At 31.4% G+C, this 20,319-nt stretch overlaps 1 protein-coding gene across 1 annotated transcript in view; it reads right to left on the bottom strand.

Annotated features, from left to right (window-relative positions):
• LOC124368649 (dynein axonemal intermediate chain 4-like) overlaps positions 1 to 20,319 on the bottom strand; it is a 60,125-nt gene that overhangs the window by 4,200 nt on the left and 35,606 nt on the right. The window lies entirely within an intron of this gene.

Below are 20,319 nucleotides of genomic sequence, written 5' to 3'. Positions count from 1 at the left end.
GATAGGAGTAATGGAAACACAAAAAAATATTGGAAAATCGTTTAAAGCATCACGCATAAAGAAAAAAGTAAAATACATAAAGTTATATGCAACGGGGCTGTAACAGAGGTGAAGGGTAATGAAGTAATGGTTGCTGAGCAGTTTAATCAATATTTTGTAAATGTAACGGCCCAATTGAGAGAAGAGTCATTTGGCAATGACTTATTTAATAATTTAAATTTTAGTGAATTAGATTCATATTTTGAGGATTTTTATATTACAGAAAATTGTATTTATGACATAATAAGTAAAATGAAGAACAAGAAAAGTTGTGGATTGGATTGCATTAATATAATAACTATAAAAGAAAAATATAACTGTTTTTGTTCCTGTTTTGAATCATATATTCTCAAAATCGTTATTGCAGGGTGTGTTTCCCAATGCCTTTAAGGTCGCAGCTGTTGTGCCAATTTATAAATCTGGAAATCCGCAAGAATTCTCGTCATACCGACCTATATCCGTGATTAGCACTCTAGCAAAGATTTTTGAGTCTATTATAAAACAACAATTGTTAATGTATTTTTTAAACAATTCTATAATAGCTAATAATCAGTTTGGGTTTTTGCATAATAAAGGTACAGATGTTGCTATAGAGAAACATATAAAATATATTGCTGAGTCGCTGGATGTAAGTAAATTTACAGTTGCAATTTACCTCGATTTCCGTAAAGCTTTTGACCTTGTGGACATAGAGATACTGTTGAGGCAGCTGAGGGGGTACGGAGTTAAGGGTAATGCATTGGTCTGGTTGGAATCATTTTGTAAACATAGGAAGCAAGTAAAAAAAATCGAAAATCATACTAGTGCAGCTATGGAATTGAAGTATGGAGTGGCACAGGGAGGTGTTCTTGGACCCCTTTTGTTTATTATATATATAAATGAACTATTAAAATTAAAACTAAATTCTCAGATTTTTGCATATGCAGATGATACAGCTTTAGTATGTTCATCGTATAGTAAGACTAGTTTAAGGTTGTCGATCTCTAATGATTTGGAAGCTGTGTCAAACTGGCTAATAGATTATAAACTCCTAATAAATACATCTAAGACAAAGTGTTTGGTATATTCAGAAAGAGAGAAAACCTGTGAAGATCTACAACACGACTTTACTTTTTATTGTCACAAGCACCTTTGTAAATATAATTGTGTATGTGAACCAATTGAAATCGTTAGTAATATTAAATACCTAGGTTTGATTATTGATAGGTGGTTAAAATGGGACGTTTATGGTAATTATTTAGTGAAAAAATTGAGAAAAGTAAACTATGCCCTATTTCATATGAGAGAATTCCTTGCCTCGAACTATTTATTAAAGCTTTATTTCTCTTGGTTTGAGGGTCTGTTAAGGTATGGAATAATCCATTATGGGGGGAGTCATGAACATTTTTTAAAACCAATTCGTATGACACAACGATTTGCTATTAGAAATGTTTTTAGTTTTTAAAAATTTGATAGAGTTTCTCATGTATTTTTTGAAAACAAGATATTAACTTTAAATAAACTAAATGTATTATGTTCAGCAATTCATATGCACAAACACATAGATAAGTATCATATTAAGGAAAACAGGGTCAATACAAGATCATCAGATATATTGTCAATTCTTGTCCCATGTTTTAGAAAGGAAATCGCTTGAAAACAATTTTGTTATATTGGACCAAAAATAATAAATAAATGTATTTTAAAATTAGGAAATGACATAATATTTGATTCGAGACCCAGATTTAAAATGAAGATTAAAATGTATGTCGCGGAAAGTAATGAAAATTATATATTCTATTAATACTTACATACTATTTTATGTTGTTGTCGTCTGTTTTTTTTATATTTGTCATTGGTATTTTATATTTGTTATTTACTGTTTGATAATTATTTGTTTGTTAAATCTATTTATATATTTATGCTTGTTAATATTTTTGAAATTTATAATACTCTATTGCTGTTTTGATAATTATTTGTTTTTTTTTTAAATCTATTTATATATTTATGCTTGTTGATATTTTGAATATTGTTTGTTGATCTTACTGTTTTGGGTTGTTCATGGGGATAGAAAGTGTTCTGGCCAAAAATTTGATATTTAATATTTTATTTGTTAAAACTTAATATATTTATGCTTGTTAATTTTTTTTACCTCGTTTTTGTGAGATGGTTCTTGTTAAAATCTGGATTGTATAGGTAGTAAATTAAGTATATATTATGGACTGATAGTAAGAGTATAGTATTTGTGCACCATGGTGGAAGAAAACATAAAAATAAGAAAAAACCTTGAATTGCCAACTGCATGTATATTTTGCCTAAGGTATTGCATTATATTGTAAATAAGTCACACGTGCTTCCAAGCACCTGACTCTGTAAATGTATGTACATTTTTGAAATAAAGGTTTTTGTAAACTCTGTAAACACACACACACACACACAAATTGATGGCGTTCCTGAACAATCTAATGAACAAATGTGTGAGATTGTGCAGAAGCTTTCTGAGTCTGTTGGTGTTCCGATAGATTTTAGGAATGATGTGCAGTCAGTACACAGAATTCCAACAAAAAGGGACAGAGGCCCTAAGCCAATAGTTTTACAATTTTCAAACAGACAAACCCGAGATGTGTTTTTAAAATCTAGCAAGAAAATTAAAATTGAGTCAACTGCCATAGTTGGGGGAGTCCCTTCTACACGAGTGTATATAAATGAACATCTTACACCCTTCTTTAAAGATATTCTGTACCATGCCAAAAAACTCAGGGAAATGGGCTACAAATTTGTGTGGGTGACTGAGGGAAAAATTTTTGTTAGAAAGTCTGAGGAGGAACCAAAGATTTGTATTTCTTCCTTGGGGGACTTGAGACAGTTTGGGTTGACTGTTAACTAGACCACTTAATCTCTGAGGAACACCGTTTGTCGTTTTCTTTTTTTTTCATGGATAACAGTAATTTAAACGACTTTCATATTTTTCATCTAAATATTCGAAGTGTAAGGAAGAACTTTAATGAACTCATATATTTGGATGGTTTACCATATCAATACAAAATAATAGTGTTGACTGAGGTATGGATAAAGGGGGGTGAGGAAGCAAATTACGCACTACCGGGCTACAACCTGATATTACAAGATCGTCCTGATAACCAGGCCGGCAGAATACTTATCTACGTGGATCGCGACCTTCACTACAGTCACCGCCTTATGTTGCTGCCTACAGCTGAGATTATTAATGTTACATTTCAGGTCAACTACAATAATTCAATGATGGATATTTCACTATATGGTGTTTATCGAAGTTGTAAATTTGTATTCAAACCGTTTTAAAGATGATTTCGAAAATATTTTAATGCTGTCTCATAATCCAACAATTATTGTAGGTGACATGAATATTTGTATATTAAAAAATAATGGTTCTGGTAAAGACTACTTGAATATTTTGTCATCATATGGATTTACAAGCTGTATTAATACCCCAACTAGAATTCATAACAACTCTGTTTCTTGTCTTGATCATGTGTTTGTGAGGAATTCTAGAAATATAGAACTTAATTGTAATGTATTGGATTTATGTATAACGGATCACTTTGGCATAGAATTAAGATTGTCTGATGTACAACGTATTAATAACAATAGTAGCTGTTTTATTAAAGTGTTAGACCATAAAATGCTGCGCAGGCAATTAATATTGGCTAACTGGGATGGGGTTTTTAGTGAAAATAATTTAAATGCATGTTTGACTGAATTTTATAGAATATTTAATGAATGTAGAGAAGTCTCCTCTTATCTAAAAAAATTAAATAGTAAAAATAAAAGAAGACGTGAGTGGGTCTCAGATAATCTTGTTTCCTTAATAAATCGAAAAAATTATCTACTTAAAACTTTCTCTAGAGACAGGAGCAATGCAGTGTTAGGAGCGGAATACAAACGTTTTTCAGTAATCGTATCTAAAAAGATAAGGCAAGCAAAAATAGAATATTTCTCAAGTATGATTGAGAGAGCGAATGGTAACTCAAAAAATTATTGGGATATTGTAAAAAAGATTGTGAAAAATAAAAAGAATCTGTTGAACAAAATAATGATAGATGGAAATTTATTGGAGGTAAAGGGGAATGAACATAAGATTGCAGATATTTTTAATAATTATTTTACAAATATAGTGTCCACCTTACGATCAAATGAATTTGGCTGTGACTTATTCTTAGAGGATCAAAATAATTATGACTGTATTTATTCTCAGTTTGAGTTAACAAGTGAAGAAGTATTTGATACTATTAAAAAAATGAAAAATAAACGTAGTTGCGGTATCGATGGTTTGAATATACTGACTATCAAGGAAAATATTGATGTATTTGGTCCCTTACTTTATAACATATATATAAAATCATTTTCTCAGGGTTTGGTTCCTGATGATTTCAAAGTAGCTTCTGTGACCCCTGTCTTTAAATCTGGTGATCCGTCCGAGATATCATCATACCGTCCTATCTCAGTCATTAATACCATAGTCAAGATATTTGAGACAATAGTTAAAAACAATTTAATGGATTATTTTAACAGTAATTCATTATTTTCTCAAAACCAATATGGGTTTCTTCCAGGGAAGGGGACAGACTTAGCACTTGAAAAACATATCTCAAATAGGCCTATAACTTACTCTAAGGACCAACGTAAATTCACACTAGCAGTTTATCTTGATATTCAAAAGGCCTTTGATACCTTAGATATCAATATTTTAATTAATAAGCTTAGAAGTTACGGTATAGGCGGGACTGCTCTGGATTGGTTGACATCATTTTGTACCAAAAGAAAACAAATGGTTAGGATTAACAACGTATACAGTGAAATTTTAGAGTTATTTCATGGAACAGCTCAGGGTGGTGTACTTGGTCCATTTTTCTTTGTGATATATATTAATGACATGTTAAAGTTACCTTTATACTCATCCATATTTTCATTTGTGGACGATACGGCATTAGTGTGCTCGGCATTTAATAAGGACTCACTAATTACTAGGGTAAGACAAGATCTAAAAATCGTATCTGAGTGGATGATCAACAATAAACTTTTAATCAATGTTTCTAAATCAAAGTGTCTTCTTTTTTCGATCAAAATTGCAGTCAAAACCTTTTGAGAAACAGATTAAATTTGGTTTGTCACACGCATCAGTGTAAGTATTCATGTAGGTGCACAACTATAGAAACAGTAGAAAGTGTTAAGTACCTAGGCTTGTATGTTGATCATCATCTAAAATGGGATCAGCATATCAATTACCTTTCAAAAAAACTTAGGAAAATAAATTACTCTCTATTTCATCTCAAGCAGCATATAAAAGATAGACATATGAAACAACTTTATTTTTCTTGGTTTGAGAGTATACTGAGGTTTGGAATAATTCATTATGGAGGAACGTTTCGAACACTACTGCAGCCAATTATAATGGCACAGAGGCATGCATTGCGTATTGTATATGGGATTAGAAGAATGGATAGAATGAGTTATATTTTCAAAGAAAAAAACATATTAAACTTTAATCACTTGTATAACCTTTGTTCGTTAATGCATATTCATAAATACATAAATCAATTTAAAATTAGAACTGCAAACAGACTAACCCGCAGTGCTCAATTTTTACAATTGGAAACACCTTTTTTTTACTACAAGTACTTCTAAGCGTCAGTTATGCTACCTGGGTCCAAGTTTATTTAACCGTTTCATTATGGATTGCGGCAATGAATTAATTTTTGAAAAAAAACCTAAGGTCAAAATGAAAGCAATATCGTTTATTGCCGACAACATCCCTGAATAAAAATGTGATCCATTTGTATAGGTTAGGTTACCATATGCTTCATATATAAGTCTATAATTGGTTATACGTTAAATATTGTGATAATATATTTGTAGTTTTATTTATTATATTTGTATACTACATATTAAGATAATTGTCTGGTTATTGATTGCTTGTTAATTTATTGGTTGTGTACATGTGTTGTTGGTTATTATTTAATTGTTAATTATATTATATTGTTATACATTCTCATAGTTTATATTGTTATACATTTTCATAGTTTATATTGTTATACATTCTCATAGTTTACATTGTTATACATTCTCACAGTTTATATCGTTGTAAATTCTCATAGTTTATATGATGGTTGTTTGTTGTAGTGCCATATGTATGTGTATGCAAATGCGTATAATGCATGTGTACGTATGCGGTTGTGTTGTACGAACTAAGGTAAAATATAGTTTTTTTTGTTCTTGTTTCAGTAACTATACCAATTACATGGTATACTTTAAATAAAAATTTAATAAATAAAAATTTATTTTAGAATTGTAAATGGATAGGGAATAAAAAAGTAAATTTATATTGTAATCCAGTGGCAGGCACAACGCGCTTGGAATCTGGTCTAGACCTGACTTGATGGCAGTGAATGCTAAACAATAGTTTACAGTGGACTCTATCTTGGTTAGGCGGCCAACCTGCGTTGGGAGAGATTTAAACAGACCTGCAGGAACAGGAGCGTAGTCGGTGCAGGCCGAGAAACCACGTTCTGCTACCATTCCGAGTTGAGAAGCGAGAGAGTAAAGTCATTTTAGTGCGAGTTTAAAACTAGTGTCGGGCGTAGGATCCGTCGGTATAAATTATATTAATACCGAACTCCAAGACCTTCACGACCAAAGAGCTAAGTACTTTGACTGAATTATTAAATTTTTCTAAATTTGAAATTTGCAAAATTAAGAAGTGAATTAATTTAAAATTGGAATTGAAAATTTGAAATTAACGATCAAATTCTGTTGAGTGAGGACTATAATATATATATATATATATATATATATATATATATGAATTGTAAAGGAGTAATTTATTAAAGTCGAACGTAAAATTTAATTTAAATTCTAAGGATTGTAGTAAAAATTAAGAGCTGCAGGTGCTGCACCATATCCTGTAGGAACTTGTGAAAAATTCCTGTTGAGAACTGTTTAGTTTTGTTTGAGAATTTAATTTGAAGGAAGTTTATTATTATTATTTTATTAGTTTTGATAAGAAGCCTATTTAATTTATTTCATTCAGATTTATTCAAGATTATTATTTTATTTTTTATATTTTATACTCACGTATTTAGAGGACAGTGAGCCAATATTAAATCGAAAGTGCCTTGCCTAAGGAAGTAGTAATTTTAACCTATTGTTAAAAACATTGTTTTGGTGGAATACAAGGTTAATAATTGACATTTGAATTGATTTAATAAACCTGAATATTTCTAAAAGGGTGCAGTTTTAATTTCCACCAGTATCTACTTAAATCTTATGAGTTCGAGACTATTTAGGGTCATCATAATAAAAATAAAAATTTTGTATATTAACATTCAGTATAGTAACCAAATGTACCCAATTATTGAAAAACTGTAAAACAGAGAAATGTATTGATTGTAGTGGAAACAGGCCATACTTATATACATAAAAATATCATAACAAGAAAATGCAGCAAGTCAGCAGTAAATGGACATATAATAATTTAGTTTTGGTTCCCGCACGCACCTTGCAGGGTGCATTGGGACAATGTATTGTGACTTATATTAAAATGAATAAAGAGTTTGTGAACTGTGAACACACACACACACACACACACACACACACACACACACACACACACACACACACACACACACACACACACACACACACACGTGTGGGTTACAGATCAACTAATTAGATTAATTAATAGGAAGAATAACTTGTTTAAAATGTACTGTAGGAATAAATGTAATTTAGTTTTAAGGGATGAATATAATAATTTTTCAAAATATGTTACTGGACAAATTAGGAGGGTTAAAATGAATTATTATTCTTCTCTTATCGATGACTGTAAGGGTGACCCGAGAAAATATTGGAGCGTAATAAAAGGAATTGTAAAAAATAAAAACAAGTCTCTGAGTGTTATTAGAGTTGAGGATAGGTTGGTTGATGTAAGTGGTAATGAATTTGAAGTTGCTAACGAATTTAATAAATACTACACATCTGTAATTTCAAAATTAAAATCTGAAGCCTTTGGAAGTGATCTTTTTTTGGAGAGTTTTAATGAATGTAATGTTTTGATTGTACTTATGAAGATGTCGTAAATGTTATTAATTCAATTAAAAACAAGCGTAGCACTGGTATTGATGGTATCAATATAATGACTATCAAGCAAAACCTAGATATATTTGCACCCCTTTTGTACTGTATGTTTAAAAGATCATTAGAACAGGGAAGGGTGCCTGACGAGTTCAAGATAGCCTCAGTAGTCCCTATTTTTAAATCAGGCGTCCCCTCAGATGTATCGTCATATAGGCCAATTTCTGTAATTAGTGTGATAGCTAAAATTTTTGAAACTTTAATTAAAAACAAAATTGTAGATTATTTTTTCCAAAAGTCGCTTTTTTCTCGTAATCAGTATGGGTTCCTTCCTGGAAGAGGAACCGATTTAGCAGTTGAAAGACATATTAGTTCGATTGTCAATGCGTCAGATAAATATAAATATACAGTGGCTGTTTACCTTGACTTTCAAAAAGCTTTCGATGTACTAGACATAGACATTTTATTAAATAAATTCAGATACTATGGTTTTGGTGGTTTGGCTCTCACATGGTTGAAATCTTTTTGTAAGGGGAGGAAGCAGGTTGTAAGATTAATAATGTTATGAGTGATCCCTTAGAATTGTACTTTGGCACAGCTCAGGGTGGAGTTTTAGGGCCGATTATTTTTTTAGTTTATATAAATGACCTGTTAGACTTGGAGATGTATTCATCCATGTATGCCTATGCTGACGACACTGCACTTGTGTGCTCTGCCTATAATAGGCAATCACTGCAGATAAAAATTAGAAGTGATCTGCATAAGGTTTCACAATGGTTGTCATCTAATCGACTTTTGATAAATTCTTCTAAATCTAAATGTATAGTTTTTTTTGATTATCACCTCACCAATGAGCAACATAGGCATGAGTTTAATTTATTTTGTCATAAGCATCAGTGTATTTATAGTTGTACTTGTAGTAATATTGAGGTAGTAGATTATGTTAAATATTTAGGGCTGTACATAGATAAACGCCTTAGATGGGACCATCACATAGACTTTCTGTCCAAAAAGTTGAGAAAGGTTAATTATGTACTCTACCACTTAAAAAATTTTCTAAGAAGCGACCTTACCTTTCATGGTTTGAGAGTCTCATTAGGTTCGGATTGATTCACTATGGTGGAACTTATATTACCTATCTAAATAGTATGAATCAAAGACATGCCTTAAGATTGTACAATGTAAGACGCATGGACAGGATGAGCTACCTTTTTTCCGAAAATAATATTTTAACCTTTAAACAGCTACACCAATACTCTGTAATACTGTTTGTTCAAAAGTTTATTGGTCAATTTGAATTTGGGGAAAATAATAGAGTGACAAGATCTAGTCAGAATTTACTACTAAAAATTCCGTTTGTAACCAAGGAATCGAGTCGGCATCAATTTTGTTATATAGGTCCTAAAATATACAACAATTTCTTGCTGCATTGTGAGCAGAGCATTATTTTTGAAAAGAAACCTAAGGTAAAATTAAAAGCTCTGGAATATGTCAAGAACTTGCCTCTTGATTGATAAAATAATTGTTTTTGTTATATAGTATATAGTTGTGAATGTTATCTTATTGTAATGTGTATATATATATTTATTTATTATATAGCTATTTATTGCACTCGTATTGTCGCTAAGTATGGCCTGGTTGACGCTCAGTATCTGTATTATAGTTTGTTTTTGTTGATTTATTGTTATGTCATGCACTGTTTGTTTGATCTGTAAATATATAAATTTATTTATTTATATGGATTGTTAATATATTTATTTATTTAAATTGTTAATATGTTTTTGATTATATTAATTGTTATTATACTTATTTATATGGATTGTTAATATATTTATTTATTTGAATTGTTAATATGTTTTTGATTATATTAATTGTTATTATATTTATTTATCTAGGTTGTTAATATATTTATTTATTTAAATTGTTAATATGTTTTTGCCTATATTGATTGTTATTATATTTATTTATCTAAGTTGTTAATGTATTTTTTGCTTATATGAATTATTATTGTATTTATTTATCAAAGTTATTAATATATTAATTAGTATGCATTGTTAATCTAATGATCTGTAAAATTAGGAATTTGGATAGTTATGCATGAAATGTAATATGTGTTTTTTTCGCTCTAAATGTAACGGTATGTAGTGTGATGATTAGTCAATTTAAATAAGGATCTAGGCACCAACTGCTCCCCCGCACGCGCAGTTCTGCGCCTTGGGGGATAAAAGTGTATGTATGACATTGTACTGTATTTTTTCCTGAATAAAGTGATTTTGAACTTGAACTTGAACACACACACACACAAACACACACGCACGCACGCACGCACACGCACACGCGCACACACACACACACACACACAGCTGGTTAAAATGGGACGTTTATGGTAATTATTTAGTGAAAAAATTGAGAAAAGTAAACTATGCCCTATTTCATATGAGAGAATTCCTTGCCTCAAACTATTTATTAAAGCTTTATTTCTCTTGGTTTGAGGGTCTGTTAAGGTATGGAATAATCCATTATGGGGGGAGTCATGAAAATTTTTTAAAACCAATTCGTATGACACAACGATTTGCTATTAGAAATGTTTTTAGTTTTTAAAAATTTGATAGAGTTTCTCATGTATTTTTTGAAAACAAGATATTAACTTTAAATAAACTAAATGCATTATGTTCAGCAATTCATATGCACAAACACATAGATAAGTATCATATTAAGGAAAACAGGGTCAATACAAGATCATCAGATATATTGTCAATTCTTGTCCCATGTTTTAGAAAGGAAATCGCTCGAAAACAATTTTGTTATATTGGACCAAAAATAATAAATAAATGTAATTTAAAATTAGGAAATGACATAATATTTGATTCGAGACCCAGATTTAAAATGAAGATTAAAATGTATGTCGCGGAAAGTAATGAAAATTATATATTCTATTAATACTTACATACTATTTTATGTTGTTGTCGTCTGTTTTTTTTATATTTGTCATTGGTATTTTATATTTGTTATTTACTGTTTGATAATTATTTGTTTGTTAAATCTATTTATATATTTATGCTTGTTGATAATTTTTGAAATTTATAATACTCTGTTGCTGTTTTGATAATTATTTGTTTGTTAAATCTATTTATATATTTATGCTTGTTAATATTTTTGAAATTTATAATACTCTACTGCTGTTTTGATAATTATTTATTTTTAAATCTATTTATATATTTATGCTTGTTGATGTTTTGAATATTGTTTGTTGATCTTACTGTTTTGGGTTGTTCATGGGGATAGAAAGTGTTCTGGCCAAAAATTTGATATTTAATATTTTATTATTTATATATTTATTTGTTAAAACTTAATATATTTATGCTTGTTAATTTTTTTACCTCGTTTTTGTGAGATGGTTCTTGTTAAAATCTGGATTGTATAAGTAGTAAATTAAGTATACAGGGTGATTCATGAAGTTCTCCCCCCACTTCTACAGCACATTGTACTAGTAAAAATAATGAAAAAATGTTATATAAACATAGGTCCGAAAACGCTTCGTTAGCGAGTTACAGCTAGCGAAAGATTTCGCCTGAATTCCTGGGTTAAGAGTAAAATAAAGCCATACTGAACTTTTGGAAAGGTTAATTAAGTAAGAAACATCGTGGATTCTTATGTATTTTTACCTGATAAAGCTAATAAAATAGGTTTCAGAACTGTACCTGTAGTAGTTTTTGAGGGATTCAGGGTTAAATGCAAAAACATTGGGGCACGAAACAATGTTTTTTTTAAGTTTGGTGTACAATAACTTTGTTAAATTGGTAATAAATACATAAAATCAACAAACATTAATTGTAGAGAATTTAATTCTGAGAAAATTGATATAATCAAAGTCTAAAATAAAACAGAAATAAGTACCAAAAAATCGATTTTATTCAGTATAATACATTACTAGCTGTAAAGAAATACCGTACGGTATTTAGTTAAAATAAAACAAAAACAAAATGTTTGTTCCTTAATGATGAGATAAATTGAGAAAACAAGATTAACTGTTAAATAAATTTGTTTGTAAATAAAAAATATCATGTTTTATTACGTTGTATTTTTTTTTAAATAAAAATTTACATAAAATGTTCGAAAATAAATGAAGCAAACATTTTCCCATTATTATTTACTAATCATAGAAATGCAGTTTTTTGTTTTATTAATTTCTAAGTTGGTAACGCAGGAATAACAGCTGATCAACAATGGTATTCTGTACTGTTACGTTAGAACTGTGTATTAGTGGTGTTTTGCAAGCTACAGCAGGAGATCGGGTTCTGTGAATCGTGTTATTAAATGCAATTTTTCTGTGAGTTATAATTCGATTGTTTATTCAGCGAAAAAATGCCTTACTTATTTACATCAGAGGAATACGCTGATATGGTTTTTATTTTGGGTTAATGTAATGGTAATGCTAGAGCTGCTGTAGAAGAATATGCACTACGTTACCCTAATAGGAGGATTCCAGATAGCAAAACAATTTCAGGAACTTTTCGTACTCTTCGGGAAACAGGATCACTACCAAGTACTAGAACCAATTATGAACGAGCTGTCCAACTTGATGATGATATTGTTATTAATGCTGTTCATCGCAGTCCAGGTGTAAGTACACGACGTATTTCTAGGCGGATAGGAGTTTCGCAGTCAACGGTGTGGAGGTCACTTAATCGAAACAACTTTTATCCGTTTCATAAACAAAAGGTTCAACATCTACAGCTAGGGGATGGTCCGCTTCGCTTGGAGTTTTGCAACTTTTTGAATATTAATAATCAACTCTACAAGCGTATTTTGTTTACGGATGAGGCACAATTCACTCGGGATGGTGTCAATAACTTGCACAATGAACACTCATGGGCAGAAGAAAATCCACATGAGGTAGTGGAACAGAAATTTCAACACCGATTTAGCGTCAATGTCTGGTGTGGCCTTTTGCACAATCGGCTGATTGGACCTTTCATATTACCTGGACGCCTAAATGCTGAGTTCTATTTGCATTTTCTTCAAGAAGAGTTGCCGCAGCTGTTAGAGAATGTTCCTTTACATCTCAGACAAAATTTGTACTTCCAGCATGACGGAGCACCTCCCCACTTTTCACGTGCCGTTTCTGCTTACTTAAATCATGAATTTCCTGGACACTGGATTGGTCGTGGAGGGCCTCACCCTTGGCCACCAAGATCACCAGATCTATCTCCATTGGATTATTGCATCTGGGGATGGATGAAAGACATTGTATACAAGACAAAAGTGAATTCTCGTGATGAATTAATTGCCAGTATTATGGATTCGGCTATACAGATACAGGGAAGTCCTGAAAAACAAAAGCAATACACAAACGTGCTGCAAAATGTAGTCTATTGATAATGATGGCCTCATTTTCGAACATCTATTATAAAAAGGTGCGTACGGTTGGCCCAACCTGATTAATTTTGCTTAAAACTAGTAATGTAAAACACACACACACACACACGCACGCACGCACGCACGCACGCACGCACGCACGCACGCACGCACGCACGCACGCCACGCACGCACGCACGCACGCACGCACGCACGCACGCACGCACGCACGCACGCACGCACGCACGCACGCACGCACGCACACACACACACACACACACACACACCTGGAAGTGTAAGTCTTGTACTGTTAAGGTTAAGATACCTAAAGATGTAATCAGTCAAATGCATAACGAGTTTCTGGCAAAGATGGAAATGACCATTAAAGAAACAGTTTGCTTCTTACGAAAAAGGTATTTAATACAAAAATTTCTGAATTCACTGAATCAATGAATTTTTTTCTCTTCAAAAATTGATGAGTATGAGTTGAAAATCAATGATTTTGTTACCAAGGTCAAGTCTCTTGAGACATCACAAAATGAACTCAAGGCTGAAAACTCTTGTCTTAAAAAAGAACTCTCGTTGTGTAAAATGCAGTTAGAAAATCTCGAACAATACAACCGAAACAAAAATGTTCAAATTGATGGCGTTCCTGAACAATCTAATGAAAAAATGTGTGAGATTGTGCAGAAGCTTTCTGAATCTGTTGGTGTTCCGATAGATTTTGGGAACGATGTGCAGTCAGTACACAGAATTCCAACAAAAAGGGACAGAGGCCCTAAGCCAATAGTTTTACAATTTTCAAACAGACAAACCCGAGATGTGTTTTTAAAATCTAGCAAGAAAATTAAAATTGAGTCAACTGCCATAGTTGGGGGAGTCCCTTCTACACGAGTGTATATAAATGAACATCTTACACCCTTCTTCAAAGATATTCTGTACCATGCCAAAAAACTCAGGGAAATGGGCTACAAATTTGTGTGGGTGACTGAGGGAAAAATTTTTGTTAGAAAAGTCTGAGGAGGAACCAAAGATACGTATTTTCTTCCTTGGGGGACTTGAGACAGCTTGGGTTGACTGTTAACTAGACCACTTAATCTCTGAGGAACACCGTCTGTCGTTTTCTTTTTTTCATGGATAACAGTAATTTAAACGACTTTCATATTTTTCATCTAAATATTCGAAGTGTAAGGAAGAAACTTTAATGAACTCATCATATATTTGCATGGTTTACCATATCAATACAAAATAATAGTGTTGACTGAGGTATGGATAAAGGGGGGTGAGGAAGCAAATTACGCGCTACCGGGCTATAACCTGATACTACAAGATCGTCCTGATAACCAGGCGGGCGGAATACTTATCTATGTGGATTGCGACCTTCACTACAGTCACCGCCTTATGTTGCTGCCTACAGCTGAGATTATTAATGTTACATTTCAGGTCAACTGCAATAATTCAATGATGGATATTTCACTATATGTGTTTATCGAAGTTGTAAATTTGTATTCAACCGTTTTTAAAGATGATTTCGAAAATATTTTAAAGCTGTCTCATAATCCAACAATTATTGTAGGTGACATGAATATTTGTATATTAAAAAATAATGGTTCTGGTAAAGACTACTTGAATATTTTTTGTCATCATATGGATTTACAAGCTGTATTAATACCCCAACTAGAATTCCATAACAACTCTGTTTCTTGTCTTGATCATGTGTTTGTGAGGAATTCCAGAAATATAGAACTTAATTGTAATGTATTGGATTTATGTATAACGGATCACTTTGGGCATAGAATTAAAATTGTCTGATGTACAACGTATGAATAACAATAGTAGCTGTTTTATTAAAGTGTTAGACCATAAAAATGCTGCGCAGGCAATTAATATTGGCTAACTGGGATAGGGTTTTTAGTGAAAATAATTTAAATGCATGTTTGGCTGAATTTTATAGAATATTTAATGAATGTAGAGAAGTCTCCTCTTATCTAAAAAAAAATTAAATAGTAAAAATAAAAGAAGACGTGAGTGGGTCTCAGATAATCTTGTTTCCTTAATAAATCGAAAAAATTATCTATTTTAAAAACTTTCTCTAGAGACAGGAGCAATGCAGTGTTAGGAGCGGAATACAAACGTTTTTCAGTAATCGTATCTAAAAAGATAAGGCAAGCAAAAATAGAATATTTCTCAAGTATGATTGACAGAGCGAATGGTTAACTCAAAACAATATTGGGATATTGTAAAAAAAGATTGTGAAAAATAAAAAGAACCTGTTGAACAAAATAATGATAGATGGAAATTTATTGGAGGTAAAGGGGAATGAACATAAGATTGCAGATATTTTTAATAATTATTTTGCAAATATTGTGTCCACCTTACGATCAATGAATTTGGCTGTGACTTATTTTTAGAGGATCAAAATAATTATGACTGTATTTATTCTCAGTTTGAGTTAACAAGTGAAGAAGTATTTGATACTATTCAAAAAATGAAAAAATAAACGTAGTTGCGGTATCGATGGTTTGAATATACTGACTATCAAGGAAAATATTGATGTATTTGGTCCCTTACTTTATAACATATATATAAAATCATTTTCTCAGGGTTTGGGTTCCTGATGAATTCAAAGTAGCTTCTGTGACCCCTGTCTTTAAATCTGGTGATCCGTCCGAGATATCATCATACCGTCCTATCTCAGTCATTAATACCATAGTCAAGATATTTGAGACAATAGTTAAAAACAAGTTAATGGATTATTTTAACAGTAATTCATTATTTTCTCAACACCAATATGGGTTTCTTCCAGGGAAGGGGACAGACTTAGCACTTGAAAAACATGTCTCAAATATAACTTACTCTAAGGACCAACGTAAATTCACACTAGCAGTTTTATCTTGATATTCAAAAGGCCTTTTGATACCTTAGATATCAATACTTTAATTAATAAGCTTAGAAGTTACGGTATAGGCGGGACTGCTCTGGATTGGTTGACATCATTTTGTACCAAAAGAAGACAAATGGTTAGGATTAACAACGTATACAGTGAAATTTTAGAGTTAATTTCATGGAACAGCTCAGGGTGGTGTACTTGGTCCATTTTTCTTTGTGATATATATTAATGACATGTTTAAAGTTACCTTTATACTCATCCATTATTTTTCATTTGTGGACGATACGGGCATTAGTGTGCTCGGCATTTAATAAGGACTCACTAATTACTAGGGTAAGACAGGATCTAAATATCATATCCGAGTGGATGATCAACAATAAACTTTTAATCAATGTTTCTAAATCAAAGTGTCTTCTTTTTTTCGATCAAAATTGCAATCAAAACCTTTTGAGAAACAGATTAAATTTGGTTTGTCACACGCATCAGTGTAAGTATTCATGTAGGTGCACAACTATAGAAACAGTAGAAAGTGTTAAGTACCTAGGCTTGTATGTTGATCATCATCTAAAATGGGATCAGCATTATTAATTACCTTTTCAAAAAGACTTAGGAAAATAAATTACTCTCTATTTCATCTCAAGCAGCATATAAAAGATAGACATATGAAACAACTTTATTTTTCTTGGTTTGAGAGTATAGCCTACTGAGGTTTGGAATAATTCATTATGGAGGAACGTTTCGAACACTACTACTGCAGCCAATTATAATGGCACAGAGGCATGCATTGCGTATTGTATATGGGATTAGAAGAATGGATAGAATGAGTTATATTTTCAAAGAAAAAAACATATTAAACTTTAATCACTTGTATAACCTTTGTTCGTTAATGCATATCCATAAATACATAAATCAATTTAAAATTAGAACTGCAAACAGACTAACCCGCAGTGCTCAATTTTTACAATTGGAAACACCTTTTTTTACTACAAGTACTTCTAAACGTCAGTTATGCTAACCTGGGTCCAAGTTTATTTAACCGTTTTCATTATGGATTGCGGCAATGAATTAATTTTTGAAAAAAAAAAGCCTAAGGTCAAAATGAAAGCAATATCGTTTATTTTCCGACAACATCCTGAATAAAAATGTGATTCCATTTGTATAGGTTAGGTTACCATATGCTTCATATATAAGTCTATGATTGGTTATATGTTAAATATTGTGATAATATATTTGTAATTTTATTTGTTATATCTGTATACTACATATTAAGATATAATTGTCTGGTTATTGATTGTTTGTTAATTTATTGGTTGTGTACATATGTTGTTGGTTATTATTAATTGTTATTTATATTTATATTGTTATACATTCTCCTAATTTATATTGTTATACATTTTCATAGTTTATATTGTTATACATTCTCATAGTTTACATTGTTATTCATTCTCACAGTTTTATATCGTTGTAAATTCTCATAGTTTATATAATGGTTATTTGTTGTAGTGCCATATGTATGTGTATGCAAATGCGTATAATGCATGTGTATGTATGCGGTTGTGTTGTGGCGAACTAAGGTAAAATATAGTTTTTTTTTGTTCTTGTTTCAGTAACCAAATGTAATTATTGAAAAACTGTAAAACAGAGAAATGTATTGATTGCAGTGGAAACAGGCTATACTTATATAAATTAAAATATCATAACAAGAAAATGCAGCAAGTCAGCAGTAAATGGACATATAATTATTTAGTTTAGGTTCCCGCACGCACCTTGCAGGGTGCATTGGGACAATGTATTGTGACTTATATTAAAATGAATAAAGTTTTGTGAACTGTGAACTGTGAAAACACACACACACACACACACACACACACACACACACACACACACACACACACACACACACCCACACACACACACACACACACACACACACACACACACACATTTAAAAGGCAATTACAGTTGGCTGACTGGAATAATGTGTATAGTGTAAATAATATTGATTTAAGTGTAGCTAATTTTTCTAAAATTTATAATGATTGTTATTTAGCCTCTTGTACCCTCAAAAATTAAATAGTAAAAATAAAAAGAAGAAAGGAGTGGGTTACAGATAGCCTAATTAGATTAATTAATAGGAAAAATAGTCTATATAAGACTTATTCTAGGAATAAATACAACTTAGATTTAAAATATGAATGTAATAATTTTTCAAAATATGTAACTAGTCAAATTAGGAGAGCAAAAATTGCTTATTATTCTTCCTTGATTGATGACTGTAAAGGTGATTCAAGGAAGTACTGGAGTGTTATTAAAGGAATTGTTAAAAATAAAAAGAAATCATTAGATGTCATGAAAATAGCGGACGAGTTGGTCCAATGTAGCAGGTAATGAAATTTTGGTTGGTAATGAATTTAAAAAATACTACACTACTGTAATTTCTAAATTGAAACATGAGGCGTTTGGGTGTGATTTATTCATTGATAATCATAATGAGCATGAAATATTGTTTGATAAATTTGATTGTACCTTTGAAGATGTTGTTAATGTTATTAAGTCAATGAAAAATAAGCGAAGTACAGGTGTTGATGGCATAAGTATAGTTGTAGTGAAAAGTAACTTAGATATATTTGCTCCACTTTTTGTACAGCATGTTTAAAAAAATCATTAAATTCAAGGACGAGTACCAGATGAATTTAAGATAGCCTCTGTTGTACCAGTTTTTAAGTCTGGTGATAGCTCAGATATGTCATCGTACCGTCCTATCTCAGTGATTAATGTCATTGCTAAAGTATTTTGAGACATTAATTAAAAAATAAGATATTGGACTATATTTTGTAAACAGATCATTGTTTTCTAGTAACCAATATGGTTTCCTTCCTGGTAGGGGTACAGATTTAGCCATAGAAAAGCATGTAACCGCAATTGTTAAACCATCAGATAATTATAGTTACACTATGGCCGTTTATCTGGATTTTCAAAAGGCATTTGATGTATTGGACATAGAAATTTTATTGAAAAAATTCAGGCACTATGGTTTTGGTGGTCTCGCTCTCTCCTGGCTGGAATCCTTCTGCAAAGGTAGGAGGCAAGTGGTAAAAATAAACAAAGTTTTGAGTAGTTCTCTAGAATTATACCACGGCACAGCTCAGGGGGGGGGTGTTTGGGCCCCATTATGTTTTTAGTGTACATAAATGATCTTTTGGACTTGGAATTGTACTCATCGGTATTTGCATATGCTGATGGACACTGCATTAGTGTGCTCTGCATATAACAGAGAGAGGCATTAAAATTCAAAATTGCAAAAGATCTGGACAAAATTTCTAATTGGTTATCAAACAATAAAATTTTAATTAACAGTAGTAAATCTAAATGCTTAATATTTTTTGACCATCACTCTTCAAATGAATTTTTAAGAAATGAATATAATTTATTTTGTCACAAGCACCAATGTATATATAGTTGTTATTGTAGTAATATAGAAGTAGTAGATTGTGTGAAGTATTTAGGTTTGTACATAGATAAATGTCACACACACACACACACACACACACACACACACACACACACACACACACACACACACACACACACACACACATACACAAACACACACACACAAAAACACGCACACAAAAACACACACACAATATATTATAAATGATTAAATTAAACTAAAACTAGCGGACATCTGCACATATATTCAACAGACCCGCAACAATGCACAAACATAAATAGAGAAAACATGAGCTACAAACAATATATAATTTACAAATCTACAATAATTTGTTAATTTAGGCACATGAATCGCTTAGTAGGAAATTCACAGAAGTAAACAGCTATCTAAGACTATTATTGAATACTGGAGATCCTAACTTTATCTTTGAATGTTAAAATCTCATATGGAATTACACCTACTTTGGACTTATCGTACGAGTGTCTTCATC

This window comes from Homalodisca vitripennis, chromosome X, assembly GCF_021130785.1.
Source record: "Homalodisca vitripennis isolate AUS2020 chromosome X, UT_GWSS_2.1, whole genome shotgun sequence".
Taxonomy (NCBI): Eukaryota; Metazoa; Arthropoda; class Insecta; order Hemiptera; family Cicadellidae; genus Homalodisca; species Homalodisca vitripennis.
This window is presented reverse-complemented; position numbering and strand designations above follow the sequence as displayed.